The sequence below is a fragment of the Podarcis cretensis genome (assembly GCF_951804945.1).
Source record: "Podarcis cretensis genome assembly, chromosome: 3".
NCBI lineage: Eukaryota > Metazoa > Chordata > Lepidosauria > Squamata > Lacertidae > Podarcis > Podarcis cretensis.
Genome location: NC_137172.1, coordinates 23,930,304 through 23,943,718, shown reverse-complemented (window position 1 = coordinate 23,943,718; position 13,415 = coordinate 23,930,304). Strand labels below are relative to the sequence as shown.

Below are 13,415 nucleotides of genomic sequence, written 5' to 3'. Positions count from 1 at the left end.
GAGAATGGACTGCCCCTTTGTTTCCATGGCAACAGTCACATACACCCTGTCTGGCTTTGCAGCCACAAGCAGCTGACTGAGCTGCTAGAGCCTTTGCTTGCTGCAGCATTGCTGCTTTAGAATAACAATCTCTCTCCCCCCTGCCTAAGTATCTGACTTTCCTCCTTGATCTGGACTGATCGAGGGAACTCTCAACCATAGAGTTGGTGTAGACTACTGAAGATATTTGCTTGAATGCTTCCTAGCTTCCTGGTTTTGCAACTGGTGACTACAATCTTAATCCCTGATCTGTACATATGTTGATGGCTTCATGCTCACTAGAATGTGATCATTACAATGTGCAATTGTTATTTTGCAAACCATTGCCCATGGGACCCTCTGTCTCTGATAGGGATGGAGTGCACTTAAGGGCATCTGGGCAAGCACATCATCAAATGGATAAAAGGAAGCTGCTTGTTCGCCCCAGTAGAAGTGAGTGGAGATCACCATTGCCTCCTCTGTAACCAAGAGCTCTGCTGTGGCAAGATGTCCCTCATGGTTCAAATGCTGCTCCTTGGTATCTGTGTTAGCCTCTTCCTTCCTCCTGGAGGTAAGTTCCTTTCCCCAGTGCTGGGAGAAGGTTTTTCAGATGGAAGCAATAAACCTTTGATTACCAGTTGCTGGCAATCACAAGTGAAGAAAGTGCTGTGGTGCTCAGGTCCTACTTGTGGACATCTGGTCAGGCACTGTGGGAAGAGGATGCTGAACTCAATGGGCCACTCTCCTGATCCAGCAGAGCTCTTCTGAGGTTCTTCTACATAAATTACACTTGAGGTTCAAGGTTGGTATTTTGGAGTCTGAGAGGGACTCAGAGGCAATATGTCTCCAAATAGCAGGGGATTCACCAGTGGCTGAAGTGCTATTGAGCTCACATGCTGCTTGTGATCTGTTGGGCCTCTGTGAGAACAGGGTGCTGGACCAGCTGGGCCATTGGCCTGAACTAACAGGCTCTTCTTGTGCTTTTATACATTGATTACCCATTTATTATCACCTGACTTTCAAGACTGGTATTCTGATAACCTTGAGGTTCTCCCTTTTGATGCAGATGCATTGACATGTCGACTTTGCATGGCCCCATCTGAAGGGAGTCCATGTCTCCCTCCAGCAGCTACATGCTCAGCAAAGCCTGAAACACAAGCGTGCCATGCCTACACAGTGACCAAAGGTAAGGGTTCTACATTTCCCCATTGCATATAATTATGAAGGGTGGTAGAATATTTCACAGAAATACCTTTATAAGGAAACGTACATTGCTATAACTAACATGGCAACCAGGGACACGATGCTGGCCATGAAAATTTCATCAATATGACTTGCTGCAGAAATTCCATATTATTACAGTCCTTTCTCTTTTTGAAGTTTTTTTTACTTCTGGTGGAAACCGTAAATTCCCCTGCAACAGTATGTCCAAAGTCCGGAATCCCGGAAGAGCACCCATGGCCTAAAGCAGGAATGGAGAATAGGTGAAGCTCTATATTTGTTAGACTACAGTCCCCATTGGAGTTTGCAATTGACCAAGCTGGCTGGGGCTGGTGGGAGCTGGAGTTTAACAAGTTGACCATGCCTAAACTCAAGGATAGGCACAAAACTGAGCAATGATCCATTATCGGGCACTAGCTAAGAGCAACTCCTGAGTGTCCTTCAGATCACCCTCTACCTGATCTATTTTAACTGGAGACCTTCCATATGCAAACCATTTGCTCTGCATGCTTGTTCATCATACTGGTGTGCAGTGCAGCTTTCCCCACAAAAATAGTCTGGGAGCACAGCCCTGTCCCTCCTGCTTACGTGTACGAACTGGAGAGGAAGGGCTGTGAGGGGATGGGCAGAGCAGACGTGCAGGGAAGAAGCCTCCCTGCATGTCAGCTCTGCAAGCCGCAACTGTCCCTTCTGCATGCAGCCTTGCCTCTCTGGCTGGCGCATGCGAGCCACAGGTACAGAGCGGCTTGCAGTGTGACGCTCAGGGTGGCTTCTTCCTGCACATCAGCTGTTAGCCAGGAAGCTGAAAAGCCTCATCAAAGCCCCGCTGCACCTCCAGCTCATGAAAAAAACCTTTTCAGAGCCCACAGAGAATGTCCCCTTTGTGCGCCAAGGACAGTCTTCTCATGAGTCAGAGGTACTATGGGCCCAGAGGTGTTACTGCTGAAAAAAAAGCCCTGCCAGTGTGCCAACTGATTCACAACTGTGGCACAACCTGGATACTGTAATTAGCATGGCTGATAGTTTCACCACACTCACAAGTGGGGAGAATGAAGACCCAGGAGAGGACTTCATTTGATGTAAACTGTAGATGTGAGGTGTAGTAGCCTCTGAGTCCAGAGAGCATAAATATAAATGTCTTCTCCTTTTCTCTCTCTACTTGCATTCTGCCTGTCACCATAATAGATGGGAAAGTTCATCAGAAACTTCTAGGCTGCAAGCCAAAGAAATCTGGAATTTGCAACACCGGCACCAGTACTGATGGATATGAGGCTAAACATCTCTGCTGTGATGACAGAGACTTCTGCAATGAGGATCTGTAGACAGGAACTAAAAACAACCTCAAGAATGACTGCAAATTGAAGCATGTATAGGATCTTCTGCTTATGGTCACCTTTTTCTATATCCTCTTCTTCTGTTTATTTGATACAGGTTTTTTTTTGAAAAAAATTAAAGGCAACTGCTACACACAAATACAGCTACAGCAGAGCAAGATGATGATGATTATCTATATCTATCTATCTATCTATCTATCTATCTATCTATCTATCTATCATCTATCTATCTATCTATCTATCTATCTATCTATCTATCATCTATCTCTCTCTCTCTCTCTCTCTCTCTCTCTCTCTATCTATCTATCTATCTATATCATCTATCTATCATCTATCATCTATATCTCTTATCTAGCAATCTAGCAATCTATCATCTATTTATCCTGCGTCCATGCCATAGTGGCTTTTAAGTGCTTTAGAATAATCAGATCAATGATGAGATCCAAATGTAATTAATATAAACAATAAAACAATTTCAACAAAGCATCAAAAACATTCATATCATTTTCAGATTTTGGAGATGTGATTTCTGGGGTGAAACTGAGTCATCTATCAAGCATTGCCACAACTTTCACAACCTATATTTCATTTGCCACCTTGTCTGCCTGCTTCCCTGTGCTATACATGCATATGAGGATATTGATAAAACACAAAAGGCCACGTTAATGTGATTGTATATATGATGGGGTTAATACAAGTTTTCTCCAGTGTTTCACAAATGCACAAGGCCTGCAACTCTGGAGCAGAAAGGCACTGCAGAGGTAGATTTTGGCTGCACCTATACATATCTAGGTGTGCAATAATCTATTCTTTGAAGTCACTGCAGTTCTCCATACGACCATGCACTGCAGAATCCTTAAATTAGGGATAATGCTGGCTGAATGGATGCAAAATATCAACTATTTGGTGGCCTTAAAAATTAGATTATCACTGAATGGGTCTGGAACCAAAGCCTTACGAGGAGTGTTTGAAGGAACTTGTTATGTTTAGCCTGGAAAAGCACAGACTGAGATGAGATGTGATAGCCATCTTCAAATGTCTTAAGAGATGTCCCATGGAAATGGGGAAACAAACTGTTTTCTCCTGCTCTGGAGGGTAGGATGCAAACCAATGTCTTCAAGTTTTAAGAATGGAGAATCTGACTAAAGATCGGGGGGGGGGGGGGAACGTCTGATGGTAAGAGCTGTTCGACAGTGGAATGGTGTCCCTCTTTCACTCTATAAGTAATGCAACTTTTACAACACAAGTGAAAGGTCTTTGGATCATGCATGTGGCACTCACTGGGACTGGGACATGGTGGGTCAAGGTTGCAGTGAGTGCTCAGTTACTGTTGCAGCCTGGAAGCGCATGACCACCCTCAGGCGTCACCACCAGCTCCTTGACCTCCCTGCCTTCTTCCTCCAAACCATCTCCTCCCCAGCAGTTACAGTGCTGCCACCACCTGCAGCATGCTTCTCTTATGTGATACTGATGGTGCAAGCATTACCACTGCATGCATTTCTCATTTTAAAATGCTTTTGTCTATGATACCTTGAGTGACCTGCCTTCTTTCAGCCCTGAGAGAAGGAACTTACCTTCACGTGGAAGGCAGAGAAAAGCACAGATAACAAGGAGCCGGAGTGGAACCCTGGGGGACATATTGGAATCAGGAGGGTTCTGTGCGCCACAGTAAAGCTCTAGGTTCTTCAAAGGAGGAACAATGATTTTCACTCCCTCCTGCCAAGACGGCACAACTTGCTTGCTTTATCCCCTTACTGGCATGTGTACAGAAGCATTCTGTCCCCATTAACTGCATAAATAAAGAGTCCAGTGGACAGTGTCTTGAAAGAAAATGAACCCACAGTGCGTAACACTGAAGTGAAAGGGGCCCCTCTTTGGGATGAGTTATATCTGAGTCCATTCCACCCATGACCATCTCTGCAACAATAACATCGTGGACAGACTTCAGTTAAATGATCCGTGGTACAAAATTTGATTTAAAAGCTTGCTTGAGGGAAATAAGAAATCCATACAGTAGCAGTAGTTGCCAGCATCATGCCCTCCAGGTGTTTGGATGCCTTGTGTTTTCTTATTTTCAGAATGGGGGCAGGGAGCAAGGTAGCTAATTATTTGGTATGTTACTTGTATTTTCCTTACTATTAGATGTTAATGCTCGTTTGTGTCTCTGAGTCCTGCACAGGCATTCAGTATTATATGGATTTTTTCCTTTTGTATACATGATGTGCCTTTCTGTTTCTTCCAACTTTTATATTCTCTCTCTCTCTCTCTCTCTCTCTCTCTCTCTCATCTTCTTGAAAACATTCAAACAATCTCGTTACCTATTTCTAAACAACAAATTGGTAGGAGGCCGACATTCATAGGTTTTGGGGAATGTTGAGGTTTTCAGCGATCATATATAGCTATATATACCACAAACTATAATAACATCTAGACATTTCCACCACATATGCACTTCTTTGATTTTTGTGTTGCAGAAATAAATACAGTGGTATCTCGGGTTACATACGCTTCAGGTTACATACGCTTCAGGTTGCAGACTCCACTAACCCAGAAATAATGCTTCAGGTTAAGAACTTTGCTTCAGGATGAGAACAGAAATCATGCTCTGGCGGTGCAGCAGCAGCAGGAGAAGGCCCCATTAGTTAAAGTGGTGCTTCAGATTAGGAACAGCTTCAGGTTAAGAACAGACCTCCGGAACAAATTAAATACTTAACCCGAGGTACCACTGTACCTTCTATTCCACCTTGGGGAGCATCATGGCAAAGTGGGTGACTGTATCTTCAGAGGTGTCCAAAGCAGTGGAGACTTTATTCAAAATAACATCCAGAACTTTCTAAATGTAAATAAAAACCAGCTCCTCCATCTCATGAACCAGTGTGCCAAATATGGTGACAATGTCTTCAGAGGTTTCCAAAGGCATTCAATATGTGCCTTCTGTGTTGCCTTTTTAGCACCTGCTAAGACATTCCTCTTTAGTTATTTAAAAAAAAATTATTGGAATTTTATTTACAACATAACACAACCCCCACCCCCCAATACACCCTCATGAAACATGAACATAACATACAGTGAGCATAACATACAACAATACAAACAACCAAATAAAAGACTTCCTTTATCCTGTATCTGGCCTCTTTATTTACTTCTTATAAACTGTTTCTTTTATGAATAATTATTAAGATTTTTCTAATTATAACTTAAATATCCACAAAGTCTCTTGCATTAATCGACATTAATTGAAACAAGTCCAGGTATGTATTTTAGGGCACTGTTTTGTGAAGTATTCCCTGCATTTCCCTGAAGCTTTTTGAAACTCTTGTCTTGTCTTTGAATCTCTAATTGCCTCTGTTAATTTAGCCAGTTCAATATACTCTAACAGTTTGTCTTGCCATTCCTTTTTTGTTGGCACAGTTTCTTTTTTCCAGTTTTTAGCAATTAGGATCCTTGCCGCTCCTGTGGCATAGAGGACTATTTTCTGATCTTCTCTTGCTATACCTGTGTCTGTTATCCCTAGTAGAAAAGCTTCTGTATTTTTTCATAAAGTTATACTTAAACATTTTTTTAAGCTCATCGTACACTGTGTTCCAGAAGTTTTTGATTTTTTCACAGGTCCACCAAACATGTATAAGTGCCCCCTCTGTTTTACCACACCTCCAGCTCAGATATTTTTTTGTCTTATACATTTTAGCTATTTTGGTAGGTGTTAAGTACCATCTATAAAACATCTTGATTAGGTCTTCCCTCAATACTTAACAGGCTGTAAATTTCCAGTACTTTCTACATAGTTCTTCCCATGCTGTTAAGTTAATGGTTTTCCCAATATCTAAAGCCCACTTGATCATTATCTCCTTGACCTGATATTACTTTTGTTTTGTTTAGTTTTGTTTAGTTTTGTTTTGTTTTGTAATAACACTTTTTCTAATAATGAGGATTTGTTTGAGAAACCTTTTGTCTTCTAACAGTTTGTCTTGCCATTCCTTTTTTGTTGGCACAGTTTCTTTTTTCCAGTTTTTAGCAATTAGGATCCTTGCCGCTCCTGTGGCATAGAGGGATATTTTCTGATCTTCTCTTGCTATACCTGTGAGCACAGAGTGGATTATTCAACTACAGTGGTACCTCAGGTTACATACGCTTCCGGTTACATATGCTTCAGGTTACAGACTCCGCTAACCCAGAAATAGTACCTGGGGTTAAGAACTTTGCTTCAGGATGAGAACAGAAATCGTGCTCTGGTGGCGTGACAGCAGCAGGAGGCCCCATTAGCTAAAGTGGTGTTTCAGGTTAAGAACAGTTTCAGGTTAAGAACGGACCTCCAAAACGGATTAAGTACTTAACCCAAGGTACCACTGTACTTAAACATTTTTTTAAGCTCATCATACACTGTGTTCCAGAAGCTTTTGATTTTTTTCACAGGTCCACCAAACATGTATAAGTGTCCCCTCCAGCACAGATTTGTTTTTGTCTTATACATTTTAGCTATTTTGGTAGGTCTTAAGTACCATCTATAAAACATCTTGATTAGGTTTTCCCCTCAATACTTCACAGGCTGTAAATTTCCAGTACTTTCTTCACATGCTGTTAAGTTAATGGTTTTCCCAATTCTGTCCCCATTAACTGTGGACATAGGGAGTTCAGTGGGCACTGACTGGAAAGAAAACGAACACACATTGTAACACCAAAGTGAGGGGAGGACGACACTGTTTTGTACATTCTAAGACAAGATGTGAACCTTAAAAGAACTATCCCTGGAAATTTACACTTATTTTAATTTTGTGATATGATTCTCCAACCAAATAAATATCTTTTCTTCCACCTTGGGGAGCATCATGCCAAATTGGGTGAATGCCTCTTCAGAGGTGTCCAAATTAGTGTAGTTTGGAACAGTCTAGTCTGCCATCTTGATCCAAAATGGCATTCAACGCTTTCCAAATGTAGACAAAAAACAGCTCCTACATTTCAGAAATCAATATGCCAGATATCTTCACAAAGTCTTCATGGAAGATAGTGGTACTTCCTCCCATTATATATCTGACAAGTGCTTTCTCTATTGTCTTTTTAGCACCTACTCAAAACATTCCACTTTGAACTAGCCTTCTTAGTGGATATCTTCATCCAAGTTGATATCGGTATTTCCTCTGGATTGAATTTATTCATGTTATCTCTGTCCCCCCTGCCTAAGAAACAGTATTTGACTTTCCTCCTTGATCTGGGCTGATCCAGGGAACTCTCAACCATAGAGTTGGCGTAGACTACTGAAGATATTTGCTTGAATGCTTCCTAGCTTCCTGGTTTTGCAACTGGTGACTACAATCTTAATCCCTGATCTGTACATATGTTGATGGCTTCATGCTCACTAGAATGTGATCATTACAATGTGCAATTGTTATTTTGCAAGCCATTGCCCATGGGACCCTCTGTCTCTGATAGGGATGGAGTGCACTTAAGGGCATCTGGGCAAGCACATCATCAAATGGATAAAAGGAAGCTGCTTGTTCGCCCCAGTAGAAGTGAGTGGAGATCACCATTGCCTCCTCTGTAACCAAGAGCTCTGCTGTGGCAAGATGTCCCTCATGGTTCAAATGCTGCTCCTTGGTATCTGTGTTAGCCTCTTCCTTCCTCCTGGAGGTAAGTTCCTTTCCCCAGTGCTGGGAGAAGGTTTTTCAGATGGAAGCAATAAACCTTTGATTACCAGTTGCTGGCAATCACAAGTGAAGAAAGTGCTGTGGAGCTCAGGTCCTACTTGTGGACATCTGGTCAGGCACTGTGGGAAGAGGATGCTGAACTCAATGGGCCACTCTCCTGATCCAGCAGAGCTCTTCTGAGGTTCTTCTACATAAATTACACTTGAGGTTCAAGGTTGGTATTTTGGAGTCTGAGAGGGACTCAGAGGCAATATGTCTCCAAATAGCAGGGGATTCACCAGTGGCTGAAGTGCTATTGAGCTCACATGCTGCTTGTGAACTTCCCAAAGGGATCTGTTGGGCCTCTGTGAGAACAGGGTGCTGGACCAGCTGGGCCATTGGCCTGAACTAACAGGCTCTTCTTGTGTTCTTATACATTGATTACCCATTTATTATCACCTGACTTTCAAGACTGGTATTCTGATAACCTTGAGGTTCTCCCTTTTGATGCAGATGCATTGACATGTCGACTTTGCATGGCCCCATTTGAATGGAGTCCATGTCTCCCTTCAGAAGCTACATGCTCAGCAAACCCTGGAACACAAGTGTGCCATGCCTACAAAGTGACCAAAGGTAAGTGTTCTACATTTCCCCATTGCATATAATGATGAAGGGTGGTATAATATATCACAGAAGTACCTTTATAAGGAAACCTATGTTGCTATACTAGCATGGCAATCAGGGACACGATGCTGGTCATGAAAATTTCATCAATATTTCTTGCTGCAGAAATTCCATATTATTACAGTCCTTTCTCCTTTTCGAATTTTGTTTCCTGTGGTGGAAACCATAAGTATGTCTAATGTCCTGCATTCCGGAAGAGCCCCCATGGCCTAAAGCAAAGATGGAGAAAAGGTGAAGCTCCAGATTTGTTGTACTACAGTTCCTATTGGCCTCTGCAATTGACCAAGCTGGCTGGGGCTGGTGGGAGCTGGAGTCTACAACAAGTTGACCATGCCTAAACTCAAGGATAGGCACAAAACTGAGCAATGATCCATCATTGGGCACTAGCTAAGAGCAACTCCTGAGTGTCCTTCAGATCACCCTCTACCTGATCTATTTTAACTGGAGACCTTCCGTATGCAAACCATTTGCTCTGCATTCTTGTTCATCATACTGGTGTGCAGTGCAGCTTTCCCCACAAAAATAGTCTGGGAACGCAGCCCTGTCCCTCCTGCTTATGTGTACGAGCTGGAGAGGCAGGGCTGTGAGGGGAGGGGCAGAGCAGACGTGCAGGGAAGAAGCCTCCCTGCATGTCAGCTCTGCAAGCCGCAACTGTCCCTCCTGCATGCAGCCTTGCCTCTCTGGCTGGTGCATGCTAGCCACAGGTACAGAGCGGCTTGCAGAGTGACGCTCAGGGTGGCTTCTTCCTGCACACCAGCTGTTAGCCAGGAGGCTGAAAAGCCTCATCAAAGCCCCGCTGCACCTCCAGCTCATGAGAAAACCCTTTTCAGAGCCCACAAAGAATGTCCCCTTTGTGCGCCAAGGACAGTCTTCTCATGAGTCAGAGGTACTATGGGCCCAGAGGTGTTACTGCTGAAAAAAGCCCTGCCAGTGTGCCAACTGATTCACAACTGTGGCACAACCTGGATCCTGTAATTAGCATGGCTGATAGTTTCACCACACTCACAAGTGGGGAGAATGAAGACCCAGGAGAGGACTTCATTTGATGTAAACTGTAGATGTGAGGTGTAGTAGCCTCTGTGTCCAGAGAGCATAAATATAAATGTCTTCTCCTTTTCTCTCTCTACTTGCATTCTGCCTGTCACCATAATAGATGGGAAAGTTCAGCAGAAAGTTCTAGGCTGTAAGTCAAAGGAATCTGGAGTTTGCAACACCGGCACCAATGCTGATGGATATGAGGCTAAACATATCTGCTGTGATGACAGAGACTTCTGCAATGAGGATCTGTAGACAGGAACTAAAAACAACCTGAAGAATGACTGCAAATTGAAGCATGTATAGGATCTTCTGCTTATGGTCACCTTTATCTATATCCTCTTCTTCCGTTTATTTGATACAGAGTTTTCAAGGTTGGTTTTTTTTTGAAAAAAAATTAAACGCAACTGCTACACACAAATATGGCTACAGCAGAGCAAGATGACGATGATTATCTATATCTATCTATCTATCTGTCTATCTATCTATCTATCTATATCATCATATATCATCTATATCTATTATCTAGCGATCTAGCAATCTATCATCTATTTATCCTGCGTCCATGCCATAGTGGCTTTTAAGTGCTTTAGAATAATCAGATCAATGATGAGATCCCAATGTAATTAATATAAACAATAAAATAATTTCAACAAAGCATCAAAAACATTCATATCATTTTCAGATTTTGGAGATGTGATTTCTGGAGTGAAACTGAGTCATCTATCAAGCATTGCCACAACTTTCACAACCTATACTTCATTTGCCACCTTGTCTGCCTGCTTCCCTGTGCTATAGATGCATATGAGGATATTGATAAAACACAAAAGGCCACGTTAATGTGATTGTATGTATGATGGGGTTAATACAAGTTTTCTCCAGTGTTTCACAAATGCACAAGGCCTGCAACTCTGGAGCAGAAAGGCACTGCAGAGGTAGATTTTGGCTGCACCTATACATATCGAGGTGTGCAATAATCTATTCTTTGAAGTCACTGCAGTTCTCCATACGACCATGCACTGCAGAATCCTTAAATTAGGGATAATGCTGGCTGAATGGATGCAAAATATCAACTATTTGGTGGCCTTAAAAATTAGATTATCACTGAATGGGTCTGGAACCAAAGCCTTACGAGGAGTGTTTGAAGGAACTTGTTATGTTTAGCCTGGAAAAGCACAGACTGAGATGAGATGTGATAGCCATCTTCAAATGTCTTAAGAGATGTCACATAAATGGGGAAACAAACTGTTTTCTCCTGCTCTGGAGGGTAGGATTCAAATCAATGTCTTCAAGTTTTAAGAATGGAGAATCTGACTAAAGATCGGGGGGGGGGGGGACGTCTGATGGTAAGAGCTGTTCGACAGTGGAATGGTGTCCCTCTCTCATTCTATAAGTAATGCAACTTTTACAACACAAGTGAAAGGTCTTTGGATCATGCATGTGGCACTCACTGGGACTGGGACATGGTGGGTCAAGGTTGCAGTGAATGCTCAGTTACTGTTGCAGCCTGGAAGCGCATGACCACCCTCAGGTGTCACCACCAGCTCCTTGATCTCCCTGCCTCCTTCCCCAAACCATCTCCTCCCCAGCAGTTACAGTGCTGCCACCACCTGCAGCATGCTTCTCTTATGTGCTACTGATGGTGCAAGCATTACCACTGCATGCATTTCTCATTTTAAAATGCTTTTGTCTATGATACCTTGAGTGACCTGCCTTCTTTCAGCCCTGAGAGAAGGAACTTACCTTCACGTGGAAGGCAGAGAAAAGCACAGATAACAAGGAGCCGGAGTGGAACCCTGGGGGACATATTGGAATCAGGAGGGTTCTGTGCGCCACAGTAAAACTCTAGGTCCTTCAAAGGAGGAACAATGATTTTCACTCCCTCCTGCCAAGACGGCACAACTTGCTTGCTTTATCCCCTTACTGGCATGTGTACAGAAGCATTCTGTCCCCATTAACTGCATAAATAAAGAGTCCAGTGGACAGTGTCTTGAAAGAAAATGAACCCACAGTGCGTAACACTGAAGTGAAAGGGGCCCCTCTTTGGTATGAGTTATATCTGAGTCCATTCCACCCATGGCCATCTCTGCAACAATAACATCGTGGACAGACTTCAGTTAAATGATCCGTGTTACAAAATTTGATTTAAAAGCTTGCTTGAGGGAAATAAGAAATCCATACAGTAGCAGTAGTTGCCAGCATCATGCCCTCCAGGTGTTTGGATGCCTTGTGTTTTCTTATTTTCAGAATGGGGGCAGGGAGCAAGGTAGCTAATTATTTGGTATGTTACTTGTATTTTCCTTACTATTAGATGTTAATGCCCGTTTGTGTGTGTGTGTCCTGCACAGGCATTCAGTATTATATAGATTTTTTTTCCTTTTGTATACATGATGTGCATTTCTGTTTCTTCCAACTTTTATATTCATTCTCTCTCTCTCTCTCTCTCTCTCTCTCTCTCTCTCTCTCTCGTCTTCTTGAAAACATTCAAACAATCTCGTTACCTATTTCTAAGCAACAAATTGGTAGGAGGGGGACATTCATAGGTTTAGGGGAATGTTGAGGTTTTCAGCGATCATATATAGCTATATATACCACAAACTATATTAACATCTAGACATTTCCACTACATATGCACTTCTTTGATTTTTGTGTTGCAGAAATAAATACAGTGGTATCTCGGGTTACATACGCTTCAGGTTACATACGCTTCAGGTTGCAGACTCCACTAACCCAGAAATAATGCTTCAGGTTAAGAACTTTGCTTCAGGATGAGAACAGAAATCGTGCTCCAGTGGCGCAGCAGCAGCAGCAGCAGAAGGCCCCATTAGTTAAAGTGGTGCTTCAGATTAGGTACAGGTTAAGAACAGACCTCCGGAACAAATTAAGTACTTAACCCAAGGTACCACTGTACCTTCTATTCCACCTTGGGGAGCATCATGGCAAAGTGGGTGACTGTATCTTCAGAGGTGTCCAAAGCAGTGGAGACTTTATTCAAAATGACATCCAGAACTTTCTAAATGTAAATAAAAACCAGCTCCTCCATCTCATGAACCAGTGTGCCAAATATGGTGACAATGTCTTCAGAGGTTTCCAAAGGCATTCAATATGTGCCTTCTGTGTTGCCTTTTTAGCACCTGCTAAAGACATTCCTCTTTCGTTATTTTTTTTTAAAAAAATTATTGGAATTTTATTTACAACATAACACAACCCCCACCCCCCAATACACAAATCCACCCTCATTAAACATGAACATAACACAGTGAGCATAACATACAACAATACAAACAACCAAATAAAAGACTTCCTTTATCCTGTATCTGGCCTCTTTATTTACTCCTTATAAACTTTTCTTTTATGAATAATTATTAAGATTTTTCTAATTATAACTTAAATATCCACAAAGTCTCTTGCATTAATCAACATAAATTGAAACAAAGACTCTGCTCCCTGAAAGAGAGGGGAGTGGTTGTGGGCGGGAGCCCGAACACCGCTCCTAGCAGGG

The 13,415-nt window shown here is 42.5% G+C and overlaps 2 long non-coding RNA genes across 2 annotated transcripts; both read left to right on the top strand.

Annotated features, from left to right (window-relative positions):
- Positions 1-404: 404 nt before the first annotated feature.
- Positions 405-2,735, top strand: LOC307212035. The gene is made up of 3 exons (XR_013836751.1): positions 405-589; positions 1,085-1,204; positions 2,425-2,735. It is a non-coding gene; the product is annotated as an uncharacterized lncRNA (long non-coding RNA).
- Positions 2,736-8,013: 5,278 nt separating this feature from the next.
- On the top strand, positions 8,014-10,329 carry LOC307212062. Its single transcript, XR_013836785.1, has 3 exons — positions 8,014-8,198; positions 8,708-8,827; positions 10,032-10,329. It is a non-coding gene; the product is annotated as an uncharacterized lncRNA (long non-coding RNA).
- Positions 10,330-13,415: the final 3,086 nt, after the last annotated feature.